The following is a 16,431-nucleotide window of genomic DNA, read 5'->3' on the forward strand; positions in this document are numbered from 1 at the left end:
TAAATACTTTTCCAAGTTTTTTTTTACACTTGAATAGTCCTAAAAAAGATATCCTTTTCTTTGGTAGTGCTTTAACATAAGTGGTGAATACTTATCCTTTTTAGAAGATTCCCCTCAAATTTACTTCTCAGTATGAAACTGTTCAATCCTTAGTCATTTATTTGATTTGAAGTAGTTGACTTATTTAAGTCTCATAGTTCTGTGCACACTCAGGATTGCCTGTTATTTTACTGATATCTAGTTTGGTTTTTAGTATCTCTAAGAAAAAAAATGGAATTATTAACTATTATAGAAATTTTCATGAATCAAATAAGTGAAAGGATATCAAATAGAAAAATTAGGATTAAGTATAATAAAGCCTGGTTTTCCCAGTTAAGTATTAATACTTGTACATGTTTTCTATGCCAAGACCACTTTTTATTCTCATTACTCTCAAATTTATCCATGTAATACCATAAAATTATTTTGTTTCCTTGAATATTTTCTGTGACCTATAAGTTAAGAATGATTTTCACATTTTAAGACTTTTCAGAGAATGAAGAATATGCAATGGAGATTGAATTTGACTGGCAAAACCTAAAATATTTACTATCTGACATTTTACAGAAAAAATGTTTCAACCCTGGTAGAGAATGAGGCTTTTAACCTACTCATGATAGTGTCATAACTTCATGATTCAATCCCTCCAACTCTGCACCAAAAATATGCCAGTAATAAATGAAATTTTAATGCAGCAATTTTAAAAGACTTTCTTAAATTAAAATCCAATACTGATACATTCATGCAACAATAGAATATAACCTTAAAATAGACTGTCTATGCATACCTGCTTAAATACTTCTCCATTGCAGGTTATAGCAAACTACCTTATGTGAGTCAATGGACTGAAATCAGGCTACTATATATGCATACCTATATTTATAGCAGGAAGATTCACAATACCTGAGTGTTGGTACCAGTCTAGGTGTCCACGCACAGATAAGTGGATAAAGAAAATATGGTATATGTACACAATAGGGTTGTATTCAGCCACATAGATGTGTGGAATTATTACATTTACTGGTAAATGGATAGAACTGGAGAACATCATGCTAATTGACCTAAGCCAAACTCATAAAGGCAAGGGTCCTATGTTTTCTTTCATAGGAGAGAAAAAAGTTAAAAAAAATGGATCTCATGGGGCGCGGGGTAGAGACACTGGAGATAGAAGAAGATGATGGGGAGGAAAGAAAAGGGGCAAGTGGAGTTGCTAGAGAGATAAATTGATCAAAATTATGTTATATGCACAAATGAATATGCCACAATGAATCTCACTGCTATGTATAATTATTATGTATCAATAAATTAAAGGCAGCTTTATCCACCCTATACCTTTTCTTCCAGCTTAAAAAAAATCCTGTGACCACTGTTTACAGCTGTTGATTTGACAATTCATAACTAGGTTAATGAGAGGAAATAGACAGGAAGTCATTACAAAAAATGTATCAAAGCTACTACCTCATTCAGTGCCTAAAAATAATTTTGCCGAGATAAAAAGATAGAGGCAGCAATGTAAGACTGTTTTCTGACTTGGTGGCCCTAAATAGAAAAGAAAATGGGTTAAATCAGCTGAACACAAAGACAGAGAAAGAATAAAAAAAATTAATGTCCAATAAAGGTGAAAAGAAAGAAAAAAAACCCAACACAATTAAAAAAAAAACTATAGGTGAAAAGAACAGTGAAAAATAAAAGCATAGAAAGATTAATTCTTGACACAATGAAAATAATGTCACGTTCTGAATGACTTTTAAATATATCTTTTGGAGTTCCTTATAGTTGTAAAGCAGATTCCATGAGCTGGGCACCATGGCACACGCCAGTAATCCCAGAGGTTCTGTAGACTAAAGCAGAACCAAAACCAGTTCAAAACCAGGCTAAGCAAATTAATGAGGCCCTGAGCAATTCAGCAAGACTCTTTCTCTAAATAAAAATAAATAAAAAGTGCAGCAGGTGTGGCTCAGTGGTAGAGCACCCCTGGGTTCCTAAATTCAATCCACAGTACACACCCCTATCCAAAATAAAAGGACATGCTGTAAGTATTGAAAAAAATTAATGATTATAAACTAAAGAAATGACATAACAACAAATTTTACAAAGAGAAAAAAAATCAAAGGAACTAATTAAATAATCTGTACTGAAAAAATAAGTACATAGAAAAATGACTTTAATATATGTGATAAAATCTATTTGGGGAACATTAGAGAGGGAATTAGTTTGTTGAAACATTGTTGAGAGATCACATTATAATGCTGTCCAAATAAAAATGTGAAAAAAATATAGATGTGGAAAAAACACCAGGGTTCCATTAGAGAATACTGAAAGTATCTATATATAGAAGGTGTACTTACAAAGCGACATTTTTGGGCTGGGATTGTGGCTCAGTAGTAGAGTACTTGGCTAGCATGCGTGAGACACTTGTTTTGATCCTCACTACTACATAGAAATAAATAAATAAAATAAAGGTTTTGTGTCCATCTACAACTAAAAAATTATTTAGAAAAATGGTGACATTTTATGAAATAATGGCTGAAAAAATTTAAGAGCTAAATAAATACTTGACACATCACCATAGAAAAATATATCAATAGCCAAACAGCATGAATGAATGAGAAGTAAGAAATCGTTCAAGGTTTATTATGAAAAGGAGAACCACGCTGAGTGATATGAAGAGATTTCCTGTAGGCATTAGTATATACACCATATGGGAGCTGGTTAAGAAATGTGTACAGTCTTTGCTTTGCTTTTTTGTTTGGTATGGAACTGATTACATGGACAATCTAATACAAGGATCAAGAAAATATTTGAACCTCAATTGTGAAAAATCAAGAAAAAGAATTGGATAAAATGCAATGTTTGAAAATATATATTCTATATCTGACTCTCACTGTTTTCAGCCTTAATGATGTGGCTGTCCACAGGACAAGCGAGCATCCTTTTCCAAGAAACTGCACATTTGTGCCCATTTGACCCAAGCTCATGGAGAGATTCCATAGAAGGCAAAATCACTAAGGGCCTACATGTTTCCCAGGCCAAACAAATAAGCTGGAAGATAGGTAATCTTATAGGTCTTGGTTGCCTACCCTGACTTGAGCATTTAAAAAAAGAAAATTAAAAAGGGTCTGTCTTCACTGCATTCCAATCCTATGGAAATTTCTCTTGTAATTATTTCCATTTGATAAGAACAAAAGGAAGAGTCTAAGAAGTGTAAATCCAGCTTGACTAGGTTAACACAATAAAATTCATTATCTTGCATACTAATAAGCCTTAAAGTGAAAATCTGGGATGTCTAGAATGTAAAGGAATATTAAAATTTTGTAAATTTTATATACATTATAGATAATTTAGATATAGATGAATACTATTCCAGCAACAGAGCTATTGCCTTAAGTAAATGATTTTAGTATATAATGGGATTATATTTTCATGAAGGTGAAAACTATTTACTTGGACTCTCATCCTCAACAAAGTTATCAGGAGTAAATCATGAAATCAATGTGTTTCCAGGTATGCAAGCACAGAGATAATACCACTCTTTGAGAGAATGACTCAAAGTTCCAGCTTTGTGAGAAGTGAATGCAGACAAAAAGTGTTTGAGCCAGAAATAATGTTCAGCAAAAATTGTAGAAATGTGTGTTTTCATTTTAATGACCTATAGTATAAATGTAAGAAACTTAATCAAAATTACCAATAATAAAATGGAATGATGAGTTTTCCCCTGCTAACCATCCTAACTTGTTCAGAAGAAAAATTGATACAGATGAACTTTAGTTTTTAAAAATGTAATTCAATATTAATTGCAGCCCCCAAAAGAATGAGGGCTGAGGTTGTAACTCAGTTGGATGAGCAATTGCTTTGCATGTGCTGGGTTAAATCCTGGGTTAAATCCCCAGCATTGCACATGTGCACGTGAGTGCACACACACACACACACACATATACACACATCTCAACTTTCAATCTCAAAGTAGTAAGGCAAGCATCAAGCAAAATATATAATACAACAAAGGATAATTTTAGAAAATAAGAAGCAAAACAAAATAAAAAAGAATAATTTATTTGTGATGTAGGTATTCTAAATTAATAAACTTGATAAAGTTATCTGCTTGAGAACAGTTATATATCAACTTGAATTCTTAAAACTCACCTATATGTTGCTTAAAAAAGACAGAGCTAAAATGAAACAAAGTAATAGTTGGCATTAAAGGGATGAAAAATGTCTTAGTAAAATTCAAGGCTTAAAAATCCTGTGTACTATTTCTCATATCAGAGAAAATAGAATTTTTTTGGCTCTTGGACTGCTTCTCACTCCCTTTTTTTCTTTTTAAAACATAAGGAAGAATTTGATGATGCACCAGCCATACTTCAAATTTGAGGACAAAAACACATGTTAAAAGCGGAGGTGCCTGAATATAGAAGGAGCCTGAGACTCAACATTTTTTTGAGTGGCTGCCCTGTCTATATATTGCCTACAATTTATGTGAGAAGAATAAACCTTATTTGGTTTTGTTACTCTTCACTAGGTTATTTGTTGCTTAAATCCAAACTATTTTGAAAAAGTGATGAAATTAATTTGAATGATTACAAATAAGTGGTAGGAGAGATGTTTAATTGTAACTAAGGTGAAAAATTACATGTGAGGATATGAATACCATTACTATTTACAATTGCAACTAGTATCATGGTATGTTAAAGGGAAATCAGAAAATTATTGCCTGGAAGGCAATGATAAAACTCTCATTATATATCCCACCACACATATATAAACTCTTTTAGATATACAATCACCATTATACAACTCTTTTGAGTTTGTGTGGTTCAGGAGATTGAACCCAGGGGTCTTCTATAATGAGCTTCACTCCTCACCCCCTTTTAATTTTTAAGCTTGAGGCATGGTCTTGCTAAATTGTCCAGGCTGACCTCAAATGTGTTGTCCTCTTATGTGATGTCCTCTTGCCTGCCTCTCCAGAGTGACCAAAAATTCAGATATGTGCCATCACATCTGGCACTGAAGTAAAAATGATATACAATGACCCATCAGTTAATGTGTCCAATTTGATGTTTGCACATATGCAAACCCCTGAAAGATGTCACCACAATCAAGGCAATAAGCACACCCAATACTCCCCTAATTTGTTATGTTTAATTGTTTTATTTTTATTTATGTATGTGTGGAGTAAGAGCACAACTTAGGATATATTCTCTAAAATTTTGAAGTGCAAAATATCATATTATTATCTATGGGCATGATATTGTACAGAAGATCTTTAGAACTTTACCTGCTAAAATTAAAATATTAAAATTAAAGGAATCTGAAAGTGCTCTGAGTTTGGAGTTAATGTCAAAAAATGTGACTTGAAAATTGTAACTGATATTGTATACACTTGAACTATGCTGAACTTGGACAAAGAGAACATGTTAGTTTTAGGTTGAAATAATTCCTGTTTCAAAATTTAAAACGTGTGTGTGTGTGTGTGTGTGTGTGTGTGTGTGTGTGAGATAATTATAAAAAATTCAGGTAGAAATGTGATAGAATAAAGGAATAATGACAATAGCATTGCTGTTAATCCACTTTATATACTCATATTTTTCACTTACATCACCCAGCAAAGCTTATTTATTTAAAAATTAAGTAAGCAAATTCCTTGTATTTCTGGCATATACTTTTACATATAAAATTATTTTAATATATTTTGAGCAGCAATCTGTTAGGCATGTTGCTAAAGTATTAAGGGAAAACAAAATAAAGCATAATCTATTATTTTCTAATAAGTAATATCCTAAAGTAATGAAAAACAATGTTGTGAGTCCAGGGAAAGATGTTATATTATAAATGAGACTTTCAAGGTGAAGTGATAGTTTGTCAACTGGGAAACTATATTTCATAGACCTACTTTTCCTTCATGTTTCAAGTTAACCAGTGCCATGAGGGAGTTTCTTTGAACACTTTGCCAGTCACAGTTCATTTTGCTGTGAAGGATGTGTCCACAGGGCACCATCAAAGTGGAGGCAAGACTCCATCCTCCTGCTCATGCTTGTGGCTCCCAGTTCATAATTTGTTTCCCCCACTTCACATCTATCTTCTCTTACATTCAACCTGTTATTTGGACTTTGTTAAAGTAACACGTACACTGGATAGCATTAAACAGGCAAGATTATTCAAGGAATTAGCTGGAGAAAGGAGGAGATGCTAGGCAATTTGTACTTTTTAACTGGATTATACACTGGCGAAGTAAACGTTCTCCTAGTTTTGAAAGAGCTATCTAACAGGTCAACTTTCTCTTCTCCCACATAACTGGGTATCAGGTACTATTTTCCTTGATTGCATTTCAAGGAAATGGTTCCCAGGAATGGTGACTCAGGAATGTCATTACTGGCTTGTAAATCTCCTAAAAGGCTTTTTCAAGAATTACATTTCAGAAGAAGTATTTAGGAATATAAGCTCACCAAACTTTTTTGTAGGCAGGTGTTCCTTCCTACAAAAAGAAGAAGAAGGAGGAGGAGGAGGAGGAGGAGGAGGAGGAGGAGAAGGAGGAGAAGGAGGAGAAGAAGAAGAAGAGGAGGAGGAGGAGGAGGAGGAGGAGGAGAGAAGAAATAATAGCATGATTATACATGATATTGAGACATTGAGTACTGCACCTTAAATATATTTTTAGTATATTTAAATATATACTTGCTTAGTATACCTCAATACAGATGGGGTAAAATAAAACTACAGAGCCTATAATCAGGAAGGAAATGGTATGAAGTTGACATAAGAGAGAGGAATGTAAAGGCCATTTTGCTTGGTCAACTTCATGGAGCAGGTTCATAGGCAAAGACATCAGCCTTGGAAACATTTTTAATCCACTTTAGCTGCTCCCACAGCTGTGAAGGTTAAATTCAGTAACAAATTCAGATAAATGTGTGTGCATATCATAGCAATTATACTTTTCTGATTGAACCCTAATTGATACACACTTTAGTACAAATGTTTAGATTGCATGGAATAACATAGATACTTAAGCACATAATAAACTGCAAGAAAATGCTAAGCATTTGAGTTTGGACTTCTACCTCCCACTTATCTCTAACACAGTAACACAGTGTTGTGGGGAGAGGTAGAAGGATGCTGACTGCTTGAGTCTGTGTTGGAGACAGCTGATTTACACCATGCTATCATTTGATTAGGACGAGAGATTGTCCCCAAGGACTTAGGTGTTGAATTTTATCCCCACTGTGAGGTATTAAGAGGGTGGAAGCATAATCTGACTATGTGTAAGGTGGAGACTATGGAAACTGATTAGGATTAAGCAAGGTCATTAGTATGAAGTATTTAGGATTGAATACTTGTGGCCTTATAAGAAAAGAGAGAGGAGATAGGCACTCATGTACCCTACCTGTTTCTTGCTCTGTTCCCCTTCAGTACTCCTTAAAAAAAGAAAGGCATTATCAGAAATGGCCCTATGACCTTGTACTTTCAACCATAAACCAAACTAAATCTCTTTATTAAAAAGTTTCCTTGCCTGAGGCAGAGATAAACCACACAGCTATAGTCATCTGCCTCTCAACAAGCATGCCAAAAACATTTTGAAGTAATAATACCTTCTTTAGCAAATGGTATCTTGAGAAATGCATATTCATGTGTAGAAAAATGAAACTAGATCCCTGTCTTTCACCCTGTGCAAAAATTAATTCAAAATGGGTCAAATAATTAGTTATAAGACCAAAAACTTCATAACAGCTAGGGAAAAACATAAGGAAAACACTCCAACATATGAGCATAGTCAATCACTTCCTAGATAGGACCCCAATAACTCAGGAAATGAAACTAAAAATTCACAAATGGGATGGTGCCAAAGTAAAAAGCTTTTGTGCAGAAAAAGAAACAAGTGCATGAAGAGAGAGCATACAGAATGGGAAAAATATTTTGCCAACTATTATCTGAAAGAGGATTAATATCAAGAATAAAGGACTCAAATAACCCTTTCAATAAATGAGATACTCCTCATACAAATGGCCAACAATTACGTGAAAATAAATGTTCAACATATTTAGCCATCAGGGAAATGCAAATCAAAACTACATTGAGATTCCATCTCGCTCCAGTCGGATGGCAATCATCAAGAATGTGAATAAAAATAAATGCTGGCAAGGGTGAAGGAGAAAGGAACTATCATACATTGTTTGTTGGAAAGCAAATTAGTACAGCCAATATGGAAATCAGCATGGAGGGTCCTCAAAGAACTAAAAACTGAACTATCATCTGATCCTTTCATACCACTCCTTGGTACTTACCAAAAGAAATAAAATCAGACATATTTCATAGATGTATGCATCTATGTCTATCACAACACAATCCATAATAGCCAGGCTATAGAATCAGTGTAGGTTTTTGTAGATAAATGAATGGATATATATGGCATATATACACAAGGGAGTTTTATTCAAACATTAAAAAAGAATGGAGCATGGCACAGAGGTACATGCCTCTAATCCCAGGTATTTGGGAGACTAAGGTAGGAGGAACACAAGTTGGAGCCCAGCCTCAGCCATTTAGCAAGGCCCTAAGCAACCTAGAGAGACTGTCTCAAAACTAAAAAAATAAAAAGGGCCTGGAATGTAGCTTAGCAGTATTCCTGGATTCAATCCCCAATAGAGAGAGAGAGAGAGAGAGAGAGAGAGAGAGAGAGAGAGAGAGAGAGAGAGAGTTAGGGAATGAAGTCATGACAGTTATAGGAAAATGGATAGATCTGAAATTATGATATCGAGTAAAATAAGTTAGACTGAGAGAGAGAAGTACCTCATGATTTCTCTCATGTGGAAACTAGAGGAAACCAAAGAAAGAAGTCATGAAAGTGAAGGGGAGACAATTGGTGCAGTAGAAGGGAATACATGGGAGGGAGTAAGGGAAGGGAAGGGGAAGTATTGTGAAGTGAAATGGATCAAGTTTTATTGTAGGCATTTGTGATATTGAATAATGAAACACACCACTTTATAAGTAGTATGCACCAATTAAAAAAAAGAAGATTAATACAGACAGGTTTCATTGTATTTATATGATTAATTCTAAAAGTTCTATTGACACAAAGTAATATTTTGGTTTAGTTTCCATCATCTGTGGACTGTCCCAAAGCTTTAAGCCAGTCATATGCTCCTTTGGAGAAGAACTACAGCTGATAGCAACTCAGTCCATGCACAGAGCTCTTTTTGTAGAGGCGTCCTCAGTCTGGTGGTGATGCTAGAGCAAACTATCTCAGACTGAGTCATTCATATACCGCAGAAATTTATTGCTCACTTTTCTAGAGCCTGGGAAATCCAAGATCAAGATATCAGTCAGTTCAGGGTCTGATGAGAGTTCATTCTCTGGTTCAAAAATGGTACCATCCTGCTGTGTCTTCACATGCTGGAAAATACAAGGCAGCTATCTTCATTTTCCTTTAGAAGAGCACCAATTCCTTAGTCTCTTGCCAACACTCCCACCCTTAATACTACCTTGATGGAGTGAGGTTTCAATATGAGTTGTGAGAGAGGGATATTCAGACCAAAGCAAGAGAGTAAGGATGTAAGCTGTACCTCAGCAAAGTCTAGAGGGAGCTTTCAACAGCGTCACAAGGAATCTAAGTGAACTCAACAGGACATAGATAGTGTAATTAAAAAAAATTAATTTGAGAAAGGTATTTGACCTTAGGTTCCATATTGCTGGCCCCTCTCATTTTTTGTTGCATGGCATATATGAGCAATCAATGTCATGTGTCTGGAGAGTTTTTCATAGTCTCAGAATGCAACGTGCTGCAGCTCAGCAAGCTTGCATGCCAGAATACGACCTCAGAATTCAGGATGCTGCAGCACTATCAAGCATTCATTTCAAAGGCAGGCACTTAATTCTAAAGGAAAAAGAGCATTAGTATGCATTTAAAGTTGGGTTGGGAAGCTGGACAAAATACATTACTTCTCCATTGGAAGTCAGTTGAGTTCTTCATGTGATATTATGTACTGCTGAAGTTTCATTTGTAAACTGTTAGTGATTGTGTAGCAACAAATTTCAAATCACTAGGTAAAAGCTGTATACTTCTTCCAGGGACCCTCTATGCAGAAATGTGATGTTACTAACTGAAATTGAGCCATGTAGAGGATTCTGCAGGTGCTGAAGTGCATAATCTGAAGAGTACTGTTGACTGGTTAGCTAAAATGACCAACTTTTTCTATGAGACAGATTGCTTAGTCCTAAGGAATTTCAGTCCTCCACAGGACTAAAAATCTTACTCAAAATAAGAGCAAAGATATACCATATCACAGAATTGGCAACCAGTTTGGTGTTGTCATGCTAGAAGTAAGGCTCACAAAGTTTGCAAGTTATAGAATTAAGCATAGGTGATATATCCCCAGAGGTATATGTATATATTTTTAGAAGATTAATTTTTTTCTTGAGAATTCCTTCTAGTAAATTTAAAATGCACAACACGTGGGTTCAATATAGTGTGTATCCATTAATTGATAAATTGATGAACCCCAAACCAAAATTTTCTTGCTCTTTCTTTTCTCATCCTTTCAGGTTTAGGTAAACTTATTCTAAAGCCTAAGGTGATTTTGAGGACCAGTTCCTTATAGCAGGATTATATGTTTGCTAACAGGATTAGGCACTGTACACCCAGTGGTTTGTAAAGAGTGTAAGTAAAGTACAGAATAGCTATGTTATTTTGTGACCTACTAATCTTTGGAAGCATTGAAACTAAGGTACATAAGAGATTGACATGAAATAAAATACTTCAGGGGCTCTGAAGAAATATTCATATTTATATGCATACATTGGGGTTCCAATACAAGCCCAATGTAATGGTACTTAAGACACCAAATTTTATCTGGGCACTAAAAATTCTAGACCTGAATTCAAGTAAAATATTAAGATAAAGAAGTTGGGGGGAAGAAGAATTGTGTATTTTTATCTCTATAGAATTGAAAATCACGTTTGCAAGAGAAAATAATTTTGAACTTGATCTATTTGAGAAATTAACTTTAAAAAATATTTAACATTGGGTTTTAATTTTTCCATGGTGTGTAATGTTAAGGAAGGGTATAAGTTCAAATAAAGTATATCTATTGCTGAAATTGTTTATCTTTAGTTTCATACATCTTTTTCTTACAAGTTCATACTATTTCCATTATTGCAGAACTTCTATTATGCCTTCATTGAAAATGTGTCTGGTCATAATCTGGTGAAAGAAGGAAAATAGCAGGTGAATTTGCCGCCTCATTAGGGTGGTAATCATTGTACCCTACTTACATATTTCAGAAACTTTTAAGAGCAAATATTCAGGTTCTCCCGCATTTTCCCAGGAGTGTAGACAGAAGTGCAGTGACTCAGCATATGAGAAATAATAACATAGGTATTGGCCCAGATCCTCCCTCCTACTGGCCCATTGTCACCTCTAAACAATTTCACAACAGGTCTAGTCAACTATGGGCTTAACCCAGAAGCCAATCACTTTAAGTAAATAAGTCAGGGATTGCTATTTGGTGAATACATTTTCTCCATGCCAGACTTCCATGAGAAGCATATTGTTTGCTGATCACATGCTTCTCCTCTCTCAGACAATGTATTCTATCCTAATTGAGGGAAGTGAAGTGACAATGAATGACATATTTGACAATACGTGAACACACTCAGCTTGCTTCCCCATTCTTTTGGATATGAGAAGAGAGCAATCAGGATAATTTTGATTTGAGAGTAAATATTTCTCATTGCTCTTTCACCAAAAGCTTTTATGACATGCATAAGGGTGCTAGTTTATAGAGGTGTGTGATGTGAATTGAATTTTTTCAAATACACAAGTCATAACCACTAATGACAATGATTATTTATTCATGTGAAATTGTATACTTCTCTTGCTACTCTTTTGTTCTGTATTCTCAACAGGGATGAAAGTGCTATCTATTGAGCTCCTTGAAGATCCAAATAATGATTTGTCTGCTCTAATATGGTACATAGATTTTACTTCCATCTTCATAGAAGTAGCCACATGAGGGAGGCAGACAATGATGAAAGTGAGAGAATAAATATGTGGTAGGTTAAAATTTTACTTCAGAAAAGAAATACCTATCCCCAAATATAGATTTTTTAAACTAAACTCTTAAAGCTTTCTTGTGATGAGACATTCAAAAAAGCCATTTTTTCTTTCTCCATTTTGCTAAAGGATTTAAATATAAAGCAAGGAAAACGTGTTACTACAAATTTTGAAAACAGGAAGTATTGCACATGCCTGATTTTAATAGAATCTAAAAATGGGTGCCTGATGTAAAGCTTCAGCAAAGTCAAGGAAAGTACTTACAAAGATGAATAGGATACTTGAGGACAACCAGTGAAGAAAGTATAATTGGAAAGATTATAAAATGTCAACATAATGAATCTCTCTGACATTAGATGTTCTGTGATCAACTACACATTTTTATAAATGTTGTGAGTGACTAAATAAAGAAAAGGCCAGTGATGAACAGATGAAGAGGCACTGAAAACAATAAAGACCCTAGAGAATTAAACAAATGAGTAAGAGAAAGAACAGCTTCACTGTCAAATGAATAAACAAATTAAAACTATTGAATAACTTGTAAACTCATCAATGTTAATGAGCTCTTTAGGCAGAGCATAAAACCATTTCTTTGGAATTCAAACATCCAGTCTGTATGTGTCTGATTCAAAGACTAAAATATGTACATAAACAAAAATGTTCAGGGCACTCAGGGATGCAAAGGAAAAGTTTAATGATTCAATAGGATTAAGATTAGAGAAAACCAATAAGAAGTAAATTAAATGTGACAATAATTAATTTCATGCTTGTATCACTTAAGTACCAAAAAGTGAAATAAGGAATAAAAACATAAAAGTGAAATTTTTTTTAGGTAATGACTAATCATTTTAGAAAAGCTTTCAAATTCATAAAGTTTGCATTCTTCCTCAATGCCAAAATTAATTCACTCCTAGAAAATGTGTTAGAATTAAAATGCTCAGTAAAAAATTGTATAACTTAAATTATTCATTAAAAAGGTAATAAAATCTCATTTATAGATTTGCTTAGTACTTTTCTTACCTACTCATAATTATAAAGATATAATATAAATACAACAGAAATGTGCAAGCAATGTCTCCACCACAGTAATAAAAAGCAGACAATATTTGAGAAATCATTATGCATCACAATCAACAAAAATAGTCTTATGAATTTCACAACTTAGGTGTCAATTTTTGGAATAATAAATACAATTTGTAAACTTTTTATTCTCACCACTACAAAGCAAATATAGAAATTAAAAAAAAAAATTATATCAAAATATTGTTAAGGCATATGAATTGTTAGTAGTATGGTAAGGTGTTTCTGAAAAAATAACACATGAAAGTTGAGGTTGATTTTGTACTTATTTACTTAAGCTGAAGATTTCTATTTGCATAATTAATAAAAGGAAAATAAAATTTTGAAATTTGTTATTTGCATGTAGGTATTCATTCTTAATCTATCTATATCACAATCTGTTAAAGAAGAAAACATTTATGATCTTCCAACAAAGACTTGAGGAATTATTAGGCTGTAAGATATGATGCAATTTTTGATATATAGGAAGACTTTTTTTTGTTACAAATTAACCATTGTCAATGTTAGCATGATTCATATTTAATCACTGATTATTTAATAACAATTTCCTTTGGGTTTTCATAGGTTCTTCCTTTGTTACCAGATCATGTCCATAGCTATTTTTAATTTGAATGGGAGGCCTAGTCATAGCTTTTCAGGGTTAAGCAGACTATTGACATCCTTTACTTAATAACTCCCTGTCTTCGTATAAGGTAGAAATACCTTCTCATACTGATTATGTATGGATAGCTATAGAATTAAAAACTTATCTAAGGCTTAGTTGCACATTTTGTTTTTTTATATATATTTAGATGACCATTTTAAGAAGAAATGTGTTAAAATTCTGAATGTAAAACTGATCCTTATTCACTGGAGAATTTTCCATTTAATATATCAATATAGGATGTGATGATTAATGTTGTATAGCACCTTCACTGGATTAAGAATTACCTTATTATCTGATTAACCACTATTTAAGGGTGTGTCATATTTGTGAGTGTGTTTCTAGAAAAGGCTGCCATGTAAGTTGGTAAATAGTGTGGGCAAGATTCTATGTGAATGGCACCATCCAGAAGAAACTTAAATTTATACTCTCATGGAAGTGGAAGAAAATTCTCTAGCCCTTTCACCTCAGAATTTCAAGTTCTCTCCACTGTTTGGATCCTAGGACTTGTACCAGTACCCCAACACCCAGGCATTTGCATCAAGTGGGGAGTTACACCATCTGCCTCCATGGTTCAGGACTCTAAAATTACTACAAGAAAATTCAGAACAATACTTCAAGACATTGTCATAAGGCAATATTTTGTGATATAAATTCAACAACATAGAAACAAAAATAGACAAATGGAGTTGGATCAAACTAGGATGCTCAGCAAAGGAAATAATCAACAGAACTAAATGAAAACCCATGGAATAAAAAACATATTTGCAAATGGTGCATCTAACAAGAGATTGACAATCAGTATACAGAAGGAACTCAAAAAGCTTAACAATCTAATTAAAAGAGGGCTGAATAAAACAAACAAACAAATGAAATGAAAAACAGTACAGTAGAGGAAGAGGAACAGCGGAAGAGAAATGGGGAAAAAAAGAAGTACTAGGGACTAAAATGAAGCAAATTATATTCCATGAACCCCACTAGTAGTATGCATACATCTAAAGCACTAATAAAAATGTTAAAAATATATCTTCTCAAAAGAATAAATTCAAATGGACAACAAGTGCTTAATATCATTAGTTATTGGAGAAATGCAAATCAAAACCATAATAATATATCATCTCACCCCAGTTAGAATGCACAAGAAATAATAAATGCTGATTGGCGGTACAGAGGAAAAGTAATACAGTCATGAAAAACTGTAGAGATTCCTCAAAGGTAAAAATAGAACTACCATATGGTTCAGCAATTCCACTAATGAGTATATATGTAAGGGAGTTAAAATCTTTATACTAAAATTTGTCTACATCCCAAATTTATTGCAGAATTATTCACAATAGCCAAAAATATGGCATCAAGTCAGATGCATCTCACTGGATGAATGGATGGGGAAATTTTGATTATTTTACCCAATTAAATACTACTCAGTCATGAAAATGAAAGAAATTCTGTCATTTGCAACAAAGATGGAAAAGGAGAACATTATGTTGAGTGAAACTATATAAAAAGAAGACAAATACCAAATATTCCCACACATTTATGGAAACCAATACATCAACCTGGTAGAAACTTGGAACAAAATAGTGTTCAGTAGAGATGGGAAAGGATAAGAGGGAAGGAGAATAAAGAAATTAAGGGGGACTTTTAGGAATGGGAAGTAAGTATGCAGGGGCAGGGGGGGATGGGTAAAAGATAGGGGAAGGATTGATAATAGAAAAAGTGTGAATGAGCTTGATTGATGTGTACGTGTATGGCACATCACAGTGAACCCCATTAATTTCTTACACATAATACACATTAATATTTAAACAATAAAATATGTTTCCAATTATGAAAATAGATGAAATCAATTACTTTCAAAAGCAACAATGAAACAAAAAGTATTAAACTTAAAACAGTAGCTGGTGGTCAAATTAAATCTAATTCTATACATTTATAAATGAATTTATTTACTTTTTGTGGATTTTAATGGAAGTCTTCAAATTATAAAATTTTGAATATGCAGAAATCTGTGGTAAATCGTATTGTATTTCTGTTGATTATTAATAATTGATAAATGTAATAAATCTCAAGGATGTAGATACTAATTTTCCTTCCTAGCATTTTCTAGATAGAAACAAATGACCTTGTTAATATTTTATTTTACTTAAAATTTACAAAAACTCAAGTCTCAAATGTGAAATGCATAACTCAGTGAATGTAGGCAAATGCAATCAAAACCATTTGTGATATTGACAATTTATCTTAACCAAAAAATTTTATTATGTGACTTTCTACTCAATTCCCACTTTAATAAGCAACATCTATTCTGAATCTTCTATACCAAGGTACAATTTTATCTTTTCCTCACTTTTTAAAATTATTTTTTTTCTATAGCTTTCATTGAGATAAAACTGAAGTATAATAAAATGCATATTTGAAGTATATTTGTATATAATATACAAGTATGCATATTTGCATATTTGAAGTATGCATTTTAATTAGAAGGGACAAAGAAAGCCATTTCATACTTCTTAAGGAAATTATACAAGACTTAACAATTGTAAATATTTATGCCCCAAATAATGGAACCCTATGTACATTAAACAAACCCTTCTCGATTTCAAGAACCAAACACAACACAATAATACTG

General features: G+C 33.3%; 1 long non-coding RNA gene across 2 annotated transcripts in view; it reads right to left on the reverse strand.

Annotated features, from left to right (window-relative positions):
• LOC308642435 overlaps nucleotides 1-9,422 on the reverse strand; it is a 63,025-nt gene extending 53,603 nt beyond the window's left edge. Inside the window, exons 1-3 of one of the 2 annotated variants that reach the window (XR_014020556.1) lie at nucleotides 9,313-9,422; nucleotides 7,415-7,445; nucleotides 6,483-6,511 (exon numbers count right to left, since the gene is read on the reverse strand). This is a non-coding gene — a long non-coding RNA (uncharacterized lncRNA). The remainder of the gene's footprint in view (nucleotides 1-6,482; nucleotides 6,512-7,414; nucleotides 7,446-9,312) is intronic. The other variant, XR_014020557.1, reaches the window with a different exon arrangement.
• Nucleotides 9,423-16,431: the final 7,009 nt, after the last annotated feature.

This window comes from Spermophilus citellus (assembly GCF_964194105.1).
Source record: "Spermophilus citellus genome assembly, chromosome: 1".
In the NCBI taxonomy this organism is placed as follows: domain Eukaryota; kingdom Metazoa; phylum Chordata; class Mammalia; order Rodentia; family Sciuridae; genus Spermophilus; species Spermophilus citellus.